This window comes from Macrobrachium rosenbergii, chromosome 42 (genome assembly GCF_040412425.1).
Source record: "Macrobrachium rosenbergii isolate ZJJX-2024 chromosome 42, ASM4041242v1, whole genome shotgun sequence".
NCBI classification, from domain to species: Eukaryota; Metazoa; Arthropoda; class Malacostraca; order Decapoda; family Palaemonidae; genus Macrobrachium; species Macrobrachium rosenbergii.
The window spans coordinates 3,811,855-3,824,536 of NC_089782.1; the positions used below are offsets into that span (position 1 = coordinate 3,811,855).

The 12,682-nt window shown below is 41.7% G+C and overlaps 1 protein-coding gene across 7 annotated transcripts in view; it reads right to left on the reverse strand.

The window, feature by feature from the left end:
* Positions 1–12,682, reverse strand: part of Gprk2 (G protein-coupled receptor kinase 2) — a 270,691-nt gene that overhangs the window by 96,130 nt on the left and 161,879 nt on the right. The gene's annotated exons all lie outside the window — the stretch shown is intronic.

The window sequence follows — 12,682 nt, forward strand, 5'->3', positions numbered from 1 at the left end:
CAATGGACCGAGGGTACTGCGGTTCTCATACACAGTCTCTACTTCTCTTAGATAATGCGTAGCGAACACTTGAAGGATTGATTGAAGGATTGATGATATGGACATATTGCTGTATGTTTAAAAGCCAATGAGGGGGAGACCGCTCTAACGTTGTGTGCTTTCACTTTCAGAAAGGGTAAAAGGTCCTCTTGAATTATTGAGTGTGACTCCAAGATAGCATCTCTCGAAAAAGAACGACAATGTGTTCTTCGAAACTGGCTAGGACAGATTCTTCACAGAGCACCAGAGGTTGCTGGAGGGACCTCTGATCCTTTTGGTTCTGTCTAGGTAATACCTCAATGCCCTTACAAGGCAAAGAGTTCTTCTGGTCCAAGAATTTCCATCAAATTCTTGATGACGAAAGAACAGGGGCAGGGCTTAGATGGATTCTCTTCTTGGCCAGAAAACCCGACGTGAAAGAGTAGACCGCATCTCCCTGGGAGAAGCTGACTCTCTTATCCATGGCCTGCAGTTCACAGTTCAAAGACTCTCTTGGTTATAGCCAGAGCAACCAGAGAGTTTTCCTTGTTAAGTCCCTTTAGGAAATCGTACGGATGGGCTCAAAAGGGGGGCCCGACAACCACTTGAGGACGACGTCCAAGTTCCAGACAACTGCGTCAGAATTAGGTTCCTTACCCAAGTCAAAGAGCCACCACCGCAGATTCTCCTTGATTTCTGGGGTTATCGGAAAGACAAGGAGTCTGGATGTGTCTTCCTGTTCCAACTTGCCTTTATGAAGAATTGCAGTATCCTCATGTGTAGTCTTCCCAAAATTACAAACTTCTCGATGGATGAGAGGGTTCCTGAGAGACTCATCCAAGTGTTGGTCGAACAGGACAGGAGAGCGAGGAATTGGTGGACTATCTGGAAGCACAACTGGACTCTTTTGGGAGATGGAAAAGCCTGAAAAGTCTGTGAGTCTATCATCATCCCCAAATAGAGAATCACTTGAGATGGCAGCGATTGAGATTTCTCGGCGTTGATGAGTAAGCCCAGCAGTTTTCACAATGTCTTGGTCAGAAGGTCAATGAACTTGTAATATTCCTGCATTATAGTGTGATGTATCATGTAGTATGATGCAATTACCAAAGTGCACTTCCATCCACATCCCAGAGCCCACAAAGTCTCTATATGACTGGATTACAAAGAGGAAAGGATAAGCTCAGTGTTATGGGAGACTGCACAATTATTTATCTGTTCTGGAATATTACTATGTGATGAAGAGATAGATAAATCCAATTTTATGCCTTTGAGGCCAAAGATCAGGGACATGTGTATTATTCTTTCTGGTGTGTGTTCTTTCTGACATACCCAGAACTGAATGTTTTGCGAATATGTTAATGAAGAAGACCACCAATTACTTATTTTCCTTGATAATTCTTCTTATATCTCTGGTCTAAGCTTTGCCTAACTGTAATATAAAATGATTTGCTTGAAATATTTGTACTCTTATCATTCTACTTACAAATTTGATGTTTTTTGGTGCAAATGTAAACTTAGGAAATGAAATTAATTATTTGCATACTGAAAGCAGGTACTCAAAAATCATTTCACAAAAAATAATAATTTCAAACCTAACTTGTATGTATGCTGCAGTTGAAAGAATTTCTTTTGCTTATAAATAATATGAAAATTAAAATAGGAAAAAGGAAATAAGCTGAAATACTTACAAGTCTGTTTCATACAAACAAAAAATCATATTTTGTTTTTATTATACAAACGACTTGATAAAGGAGCTTGGCAGTCTAGAAGCTGTTGGTCTGGCAGCCAAGTTATGTATGAATTCTAATGTTGTTATCTCATAAGAAACATTTCTCCAAGTTGGAGATGTTTATATGACAACCTCTTTCATTTTCCCAATTTGCAGTCCACAGGAAATACCTGTGATCTGTTTTGTTTTGAATATGCTTAATAAAGAAAGCAAGTTGTATAACCCCTTAGTTTTCATTAATTGCAGCAACTTAGGAAATACCCTGTGTTATTTTGATTGTGTTCAAAATGACAAATTTTTAAAGTAATTTGTATTTTTCCTAACATACAAACCTGAGGTCTTTACATATGGGGATTAACTTTCAGGGGGTGGGGGTACCGCCCACCAAGTGGGAGTGCATTCAATTCTGAGCAGTTTACCTTTTGGCCCAGGTAAGAGAATGAGGGGTGGTAAGAGGTGGGCCCTTTATGTAAAGACCTCAGGTTTGTCTGTTAGGAAAAATACAAATTACTTTATCATTTGTTCCTACATGAATACAATCCCTTAGTCTTTACATATGGAAGACTTATTTTTGGAGGGAGGATTCTGAGTAATCTCTGAGCTGACTGGTAGTTTGGCTCACCTGGGTACTCTCATCCTGGTCATGAAAGAGTAATACCTCTGATCTATTGAACAAGAGAGATATTCAATCGTCAGACTTCTGGGCATTTTGAATTAAAGGAATGTAATATCCTTGATTCAAAAAGGTTTGGATGAACCCCAAAGTAGGAGACTAAAAAAGCTAAGAATAACCAACTGGTTTGCTCATAATCAGTCCCTCTCTCTCCTTGCTAGAGAGAAGGAAGGATTTGTATATACTATTCCTAATAGAGCTAGATTATAGATATGATACTCAGTCACCTAGATCACCTGCATGCATGCCAGTCCAGCACTGGAAGAGGAAGGAAGACAGGAGAAAGGGAGGAGGACCGTCCCACACACCTTCTCCTTACAACCACACACCTTAAGCGAGATGCAACCTGTCCCTCAAGAGCTGGGTGAACGACATGACTTGTTGAGCATCCACCATAGGATCCAAGGGAAAGGAGTCAAGGACCTACGGGCAAAAGGAGATGAATGTGATCTGCATGATTATGTTCTATCCTAGTACTAGACCAACAGGTTCTTCCTGAATGCAATGACGTCCACCAAGAAGCTGCAGAGTACGCTCATTTGATCATCTCACTCATTGCTTTCGAAAAGTGGAATGATCAAAGACGTAAGCTTCCAGATGTAAATGGGTACCGAAGATGTCTTACTTTATTCAAAGGTGCAAGAAGACAACAGAACAGTGCCAACTTCAGCAAATCAAGGAAGAAGGACTATGATCAAGCTTCTTCTGAGGCTGAATGAATTTCCAGAAGTCAAGGTGCCAAGTTTGATTGTTCTTATCTCCTGACTTCAGCAAATAATTCTTGTAATTACATCCATCTTGCTTGGGATGTTTGGTTGGCCACTGTACTGAATGTTCTTCTGTCTGCTCATGTACCTGCACTGTAATAGAGCAGTTGAATGGACACTAGGACTTTTTGTTGACCAGGGTACTACCATGGTGTCATTGTTATCTCACTGAGGAGTGTCTATCTTGGATCTTGAGATTCTTTGAAAGTCTAAAAAGAACTGTGCTTGAGTTCCAAGAAAGGAAGTATAGGAGCCTGCCACCCTGGTCAATGTTCTGAAGAATGAAAAATCTCTGGCACTACCTTGGTGTTGTTGCTATCAAAGGAGTGCCTAATCAGACACTGAGACCCCTGGAACTGTCTTAAGATCCACATAATATTCTCTCCTTGGGTTGTGGATCAACTGGTAATTACAGCAGCAGCAGCTACTGCCTATATCTCCCACTCCTCACAGAAGGAGTGTAACTGCATCAAGTCAAAAGATATAGAGCTCCTGGACACCACTTCTTGACTGAGTAGGAACCAAAAACAAGTTGTCGGAACTTAGTTTGGAGGTATTGTTGATCTCCCGATGAATCAGGCAAAATGACAGGAAGTTGTAATCCCAAGACTTGAATTATGAATGTGAAAGACATCTCCTAAATGTCAACAGAACCCAGTTCTCCAGGAGGCCACCTATCCAAGTACTGACCTGACCTAATCATTGATAACTTTGCTCATCAGACAAGAAGCGATATTTTCAATGTGGCCTAGTCGATGGATGTTACACCCACAGTCCATAGAGACAGAGCCGAATAGTAACAGGTTCAGAGTGTCAAGACTGAAGGACTAACTGACCGTCTTCCTAGATTGAACAATTCTTCAAAACATCAAGTTGTCAAGACCAATTGTCGCTAACACTGATCCTAGTAACTGAACTTGTCTGTCATACATCCATCATCCTGGAATGTGTCTGGATGACGGCTATGCTGAGTGTGCTACTGCAAACCCGTTCACCTGCACCGTCAATGGAAAGTGTCTGGTCAACTGCTGTGCTGAGTGTGCTACTGCAAACGCATGCATCCACACCGTCAATTGAGGAGATGATAGGACACTACCTCCCCCCATGTTGACTAAGGAACTACCATGGTACCACTCCTTAACAGCACTATGGAACACCTATCCTTGGATCCTGAGGCTTGGAGATCTAAAAAGATCCAGGTTACTGAGATGTGGATTAGGTCAGGCTAGGCTAGGTTAGGTAAGGTACCCAGCCTAACCTAACCCAATCTACACCCTTGAAGAACGGGTTGGTGCCATGAAACAAGAAGTCCCATGATACTGAAGTGCAGGATTAGTTAGGTTAGGCTACAACTAGTTAGTCTAGGCTAAGTACCCAACCAAACCTAACCCAACCTAGTCCCTTGTAGGGCAAGAGACTACCTCCTTGTTGATGCCATTAGACAAGTAGTTCCAGGATATTGAAATGCAGGTCTGGTAAGGTTAGACCAGAACTAGTTAGGCTAGGCTAAGTTAAATTAAGTACCCAACTTAATCTGAACCCAACCTAACCTCTTGAAGTATAGGTGAATGCCCTTCGGTTGATGCTTTGAGGTATGGAGTATCTCTAAGAGGGGAAGTGTGTACAACATCCCAAGGTGAGAGTTGTTATCTCACCATTAGACTAAGTTCTCTCACCTCTCTGAGAGAGGATGGGAAGGAAAGGGGAGACCTTGTCGAAGACCATGACCCCCATTTCCATCTTCAAGAATTAGTTTTCATCCTTGTGCTAAGAACAGTACTGCTGAAGAGAACACTGAGGCTGTTGTACCAAGGAGTAGGCCTGACCTGTAGATCTACAGGGCTGGAAAATAAATCCGATCACACAAGGGAAAAAAACCTTGCATGATCAGAATTGACTGAATCTTGTTTCGAAAGCGTAGGTTGGTACAGTTCTACAGAAGTTCACTGTAAATGAAACCAACCTACATTCGAAAACGAACAGGAATCCGAAGAAATCCATGCTGACTAACTACCTTGGCTCAGGGAGTCAGTTCATATTGAAGAATGATGAAACAGATTCCTTCCTACCTGGAAAAATCAAAGTTTCTGGCCGAACAAAAAAAGACCATCAATTCCCACAATGACAGCCATATGGGTTTAACAGAACGAATCCATTCATTCAGTTGTAGGCGTTGCGAAAAGGACGTTGGATACCACGATGAAAACAACTGATGAAGGTCATAACTTATGTTGGAAACATCTGAGAGAATGATCCATTCATTCGAATTCATTGGCTGTTCGTTTGATGAAGTTGTTGTTTACTGAAAATGGAGGCTGACTGCTACTGATGAATAAGACCCTGTCAACTTACTCTATGAAGGACGTAAAATTTGGAAGAACGATCCCATTTGCTTGTATGTGGATGGAATGGTGACATCTGTTAGCCGTTACAGGCAGTTCCCGGTTATTGGCAATCTGGTTTTACGGGGCTTGTCCAGTAACGAAAATTGGCAAAATTCGGTGCCAAGGCCCTGATTTCCACTTATCGGTGCTGATAATTGGGTATTGGCGCCGATAACCGAAAATCGGTGATTTCAGCGCTGATAAGCCCTGAAAATCGCTGATTTTCGGTTATCGCCACGCCATTAGAACGGAACCCCTGCTGATACGCGGGGACTGCCTGTACTATGGCAACTTCCATTGGCTGTTACCAGATGATCAAGCTAAAACACATACATGATCAAAAAGCATTGCACAGATGTGCTGTTGATGCACTTGCACAGGGGTTGTTGACTTTTAAGAAGTCCACAGCAGTTCTATCAAAGCTCTTCACTCGAAAGAATTGAACGAGACCATCATCGGATGGGAATCGGTGCTTCAATGTGTCATGGCCGTAGGCCATCCTGTTCTCTTCCCAAACCTTCATGTGAGGGAGGTCAGTGGTCCATTCCCAGACATTCCATCCTGAAATAACTTCCACACCTCCCTGTGCGACGGCTGTGTGTCAATATACAGTAGCACGTCCGTGCTGTCATGTCTGAGATGATGAGACGCTGAGCGAGGCTGAATGACCGACTGGATTGAACTAACCGCACATACATACGTGTCTTCACAGACGCAGACATGCAACAGGACATGTTTGTGGGAGCTGGAACAACAATCAGAGAGCCTCCCGGGACAGCGTGAACAGGGAGGAATTCTGGAATGACGGAGACTAATGTCATGGACATGTGAGCGATGAGGCAACAACTGCCTAGGCTGGAAACATGTCCACAGCTGTGCAGAATCTCTCACGTCCATCATACGATAGCGGGACCCAGATGGAAACAGGCTTGTCATCTTTCCTACGAACACAAACACAAAGGGATCGGGGAAGATGACACTGCCGTAGACTTTCTGATTGCCAATCACTGTTTAGAGTGGACGAGAAGCGGCAGGATGTGACACCCCACCCTCTTCAGCGAGACAGACGCGAGCTGGAGCGGGAGAACCACGGCTGTGGACGGTCGAAGATGGAGAAGAGAAGGAAGACAATGGAGGAGAAGATGGAGACGGAGACTTGCAACATTCTTCTTCACAACATGGTGAACTTTTCTCGCAAAATGATGATGACTCTGTCAACCACTGCTTTCATGAGACCATCAGAAGACAGATCATAAGTAGCAGTCACCACTGTGGTAGGGGGTCCAAAGCTCTGCGAGGGATACACTGCCAACTGAGTGGAAGATGCCATTACCACAAAAGGGGTTCCAAAGGCCTGAGAGTGAAACACTGCTGACAGATCCAGATTCGAGAACCATAGGTCTACGAGAGGTGAACAGGTTAGCCACTAGAGCCGCTGACTCAATGCTGGTCAGAGCACACCAAAGGCTGATGTGGTATCACTGGTACAGTGAAAAGGAGAGCAGCAGGGCTGCCAATTGTCGAGGCGAATGACAATGGAAAGCGAGAACACAGGAAATGGAACAATAGGCCACTGTAAGTTGGTAATCCTGAAAGGCCTAGAGAAGCCCAAATGCCAGACATCTTCTGAGCCTCCGAATCTGAAATAGAACAGATGGCATTACCTCCTCCCTCATGGGGAGGAACCTTCCCCCCCCACACGAGAGGGCGGGGGCAGCCAGAGAGATAATACCTCCTGACCCCTCACCCGAAACTTCCAAAGACGAAGCTATGGAAGAATGAGAAGGGGTAAAATCTTCCAAGGAAGAGGAGGCAACTGGAGAAAGATTAGGAACAGAAGAAACCAGAAGGAGACTAGGAGACTGAGAAGTGGCCATCGAAGAAGGAGAAAACCCTCTCCAAGATGGAGCCTTCTCCCTCACCTGATGCTGCTTCTTGGCAAAACCTTCCACTGCTCAGGAGGCCAAGAACGACATTCAGAGAGGGGGAAGGGAGTGAGCCTTTGACTCACACAACCCTCCCCCCAACAACAAAGATGGCAAGAAAACAAGAAAGGAACCATAAACAGGATCTCCCATTAGTCTGCAAGAAGTCTCCTCGTACAACTGGATATGAAACCCTCGCCTGGAAACAGGAAAAAACGGCCTTGTCTCAGTCCTCTCAATTACACATCTGAAGACTAATACAATACAACATTCCAAGAAATTGTGTAGTCGAAAATAAAAAACATTGCTTGTTCAGCAAAAGGCGTTTCAAAACATGGAAAAGAACGTCAAAGAGGAAAGTTCTTAAACTGAGGTTGAGAGATGTCTAAAAACATAAAAAAATGGCATCGAGAGCTGGAAACTATCCCTCCAATTCTACACAGTTATGTGAATAAAAAAAACAGAATACATGAAACAAACACCCAGGAGATAAGTGTTGGATTGCATAAATACGAAAAAGTAAATAAAATGAAATATATGGAGAAAGGCTCCAAAACTTATAGAACAGGCTAAAGCGAGTCAATATGGCTATGTAGCAAGAATAAGTGAATATATCATTACTGTAGTGAGGCAGAGAAAAACATGCTGAAATGTTCAAAATACCAACATACGCAATGTATAAAAAAAAATATTAACAATATACTATAAAAACAAATATACTGTACTTCAACACAGAAGAGATAGTTGAACAGCAGGACAGAGAAATAAAAGTGTGTCTATACTAGACTGCAGCCAAAAGAGAACTGCGCAGAATTGAATGCACTCTGACTTGGTGGGCAGTACTCCTGCCCCTACCATCGGTAATTAACTTACCATCTGGCAAAACTTTAACAGCTGGATTTACAGCTCGCTGAAAGTTAATCCCCGTAAGTAAAGACTGGGGGTTTGTATTTGTGTAGGAACAAATACTGATTGAATATTTTAGTTTGTGTAGATACAAGCTATAGGGTTCATGAATAAACTGAATATCCTGTAATTTTTTAAATACTATTTCATATCTACAGATTTTGTACAGAAAATGTTCAGATTTTTGGAAAATTTCAGCCAATCACGAGCTAGCTGTGTGTATCGCTAAAGCTACCTGAAACCTATGTTGGTAAGTGGACATATGGAATAAAATAGAGTATGCCTTGGTTACTGTCTCTACTAAGCATTACATTTAATTACTGTATCTTTCATCGATTTCACCCTTTTCCCTATACTGCTCCAGTCTGCTTTAAACAAAATCTTCAGCAATTATAAGATAGCTGTCTGCAGTGTGTATAGCCTATTAGAGCATTTAATACACTTTATCAATATTAGTAATACAAGATTTCTGTAGTATGTCTTAATTATATAACATGAGAGAGAGAGAGAGAGAGAGAGAGAGAGAGAGAGAGAGAGAGAGAGAGAGAGAGAGAGAGAGAGAGAGAGAGAGAGAGAGAGAGAGAGACTGTTGCTGCTCTTTTAGAATAGGCTAGCATTTGTGCCACAAAGGTAAAGTAAGATAAAAAATGTAAGTTGGAATCAACGTCTATGAATGGAGTCTAGCACTGTGGTCAAAATTTTTATTAACCTCATTACAGCCAATCTGATGAGGGCATGGTTTACGAAGCCTGGACCAAAAGCAAGTTCCCTAGCACTTCAGCTTTCTCAACCTACATGCAGTCTTCTAAAATTTCTTTGAGTGGTGTCCACTCTGCCTGGAAGTTGTGGCAAATAGTGCTACCTCCATCTCCATTCTGTGGAGTCCAGACGGATCAGTTATATCTTGTGTGTACTAGCAGTGGGAACATTTGCTTCTAGGGGAGAGGCCTAGGTCACTTTCATGCCTTGATTGTTTTGGGGTCTCACTATCAGCCAAATCTACTCTGTGTACATTCCAGCCCGAGAGGAACCCTAAAAGAGTTCAGAGGTCTGGTTAAACAAATCATTTTTAATAATAATAATACTCTGTGTATTAGCAGAGGAAACATTTGTTTCTAGGGGAAAGGCCTAGGTTCATTTCATGCCTTGATTGTTTTGGGGTCTCACTATACAAGACTGACTACTCTGCAGGCACCCCAAGTTCTCTGTCTGGATGGTCTCTTTCTGTAGAAGTCTGCATCCCTGTTACCAATTGGAAGAACTCCCTTGTTAGCTCTGAAGCTACAATGTTTATTGCTGGACTTCCTCCATGTAGCTTTCAGTGACTAGGCTGCCTCTACAGTGGATCTTGCACTTCAGGCTTGGTATGGCTAGGACACCTACATTTCCGCTGTTTTGTCTGCCGAGTTTTGGCCTCATCAAATGTTGGATGACCTCAAATGCTCTCTGGCTCCAACAAAAGTTTTCCCAGGTCTTCTGGAACTTGTTAAATTCACAGGTTTCTTCAGGCTGAGGGTTTTCCTTCAGGAATCTTGTTGTTGCGAGCGTCATCCTCACCCTCAACCACTGCTTCTTCACATGCAGTTATCTAGCTTAGCTTCAGTGAATGAAGTTTTCAGGGAATTGCTATGGTTGCTGTTGCTGCACTAGGCAATTCTTTGCTACTGAGGATATGTGGTTTTTAATGACAACAATGTTATGACTGATTTGACAATTGGCTGAATATATTCATTCACTGCTTGTGTCTAGCCCATTCTTCAGGCCAGCCTCACTTAAGGAATGACTGATGCCTTTCAGATGTTTTACTTCAGTAATCTGTTCTTAAGTTCCAGTGAATCTCCAGTTCCAGTGAATCTCCAAGTTACAGCTTGATCTTGGTTTTGCAGTATCTCATTAGTTGGCCTCCCAAATCTCTGTCAGATGAACCTCTTTCCTTCGATCCTACAGGCAATGTTCTGGATCACCCTAGCAGCTCTTAAACATTTTGATGGCCTCCATGCCCTTAATGAAGTTTCTCCTGTCCCTCATTCTCAGTTAGCCTCCTGTTGTTTCTAGGCCAATTAGTCTGGTATCTAGAATGATTTCCTTTTTTGTTCTTCATGCACTGCCTTCCCTTGGTTATGATGTGTATCCTTTGTAATAAGTGAGAGTTATCCTACCTTGTATTCAGTGGACAGTGTCGTTTCATCCTTCTACCCCTCGTCTGTTCCAGCAAAAAAGTAACTGAGATTGGCTTTGTTTTAATTAATAGAGTTACATCAAGACTCACGTTATGGCATTCTTTACTCAAGACATCGGGCTCTGAATGTTAGTGCTCCTTCATCTGCCCTTGATTTTTTGTCTGCTGGTCTTCTCTGCCATCTCTAAGGTGGGCACTGAGCACTGTTAAGCTCTCCCCTGGGGAATTCCTTGTGCTGTCATTGCTAATGCAATAGATCTGCCTTCTTTTTGGCTCATCATTGTGGCTGGCAATGTACTCACCTTGGGTATGGCAATGTACTCACCTTGGGTAAGGGGTTACTGAGCAATCATCTCACTCTTTCTTATATTCAATCATCAGACCTCTGGCAATGAGAACTCCACCATTTACTCCATTTCACTGCTTTACCACCTTTATGCCAGTTGGCATCTCTTGGTTTCTTCTACTGTAAACCCACTCCTTATGGGAGTTCCCAAAGAATGGAGATCCTTCAATCGCAGACCACTCAGCACAAAAAGATTCCTTTTAGCCTGCCAATGCCAACTCCATCTTTCTTTTTACTGCACTTGTGGCAGCAACATCTTCCTTCTGCTTCCTCTTCTCTCATAAAGAATAATTCAGGCTATTTACCAATGAACTGATTTGTTTTAGTAAAGTTTTTACATGAGCTTTAGCACCAACCTCCCTTTTCCACTCTCCCTGATGGAGATTGGCACAGTAGAATGAAGAGCATCAGTTCATACCTCTAGTAATAGGGAGTTGGCTGAGCATGAGTGGTAGAACTTTCTTTTAGAAACTCTTTGCTTTGTGCACATGAGTGCATCCCACACCATTAAAAGTTATTGCAAAGTTGTAAAGGATACAGTTACCAACTGGCTTTCATAACTAATGGCTCATTGCTTCTTATTCTCTAACCAAACATCATATGGTAGAATGTATTAATTAATAAAGCGTTAAGTTCTCTTTTTTTTTTTTACACTTCCTCTGCTTAGTAGTCAGTGATGTGTGTAACTTTTAGCTTTTAAAATGTTTATGCCTTTATAAGCTCAGTGAAAAATAAATAATGCACAGTACAGTGAGTAAAGTTACACCAGCTGTAATAAGTTATGCATAAACATGCAGTTATTAATTGTACTGTTTAGTTTTTTATTCTATGTTCTATAAAAAAAGGTACAATAACTTACAGTATAACAGTCAATTTTGAAAGAAGGGGAAAATTGCTAAAATTTCCAGTGGTATTTTATAGTTTGAAAGGAATGTTTTTATGATTTTTGTCTGGGTGGTGTCAATGATACTCTACAATACCTTGAACTAGGAAGAGTATTGAAATGTTTTGTAGTGTAACTAATTTTTTATTGTATGTAATAAAGACATACAATGAAGTATACTACAATATACCACTAGAAAGACTAGAAAAAAAGGTGTAAGTGTTAGCATGCAGGTTTTTCAGTTTGCAAACAACTTTATTTCAGTGTACAGAATGTATTTTTTTGCTTTAGATATGGGCCAAACAAAATGGAATGGCACTGTACAGTTATGCATAAACTACATCCAAGCCCTTTACCTGTTTATTGTAAGGTTTATTTACATAATACTTTGTAGTAGTGGTTTTCATACTAATTTAAAAAGAACATTGTACAGTACTGTAGAAATAAAATATATTTAGGAGAATGTAACTTTCTTTTGCTTGACTTTCAGTCTCCACCACTTACAAATGGGTATTATGTAACAGCATGCTGTTTCTCAAAATTCCCAAGCAGTTAATCACAGTGCAGACAGAATTTAAGAGTCAACATGACAGACTACTAGGAGGATAATGCCAACTGCAATTATGTCCATACTGTACATTATACCAGCTCTTCATTGGGAAAGTCAGTAGAGCTGTGGACTAGCACTCACTAGGCCCGAGTTCGAGTTTCCGGCCGGCTGATGAAGTGTTAGAGGAATTTATTTCTGGTGATAGAAATTCATTTCTCGCTATAATGTGGTTTGGATTCCACAATAAGCTGTAGATCCCGTTGCTAAGTAACCAATTAGTTCTTAGCCTTGTAAAATAAGTCTAATCCTTCAGGCCAGC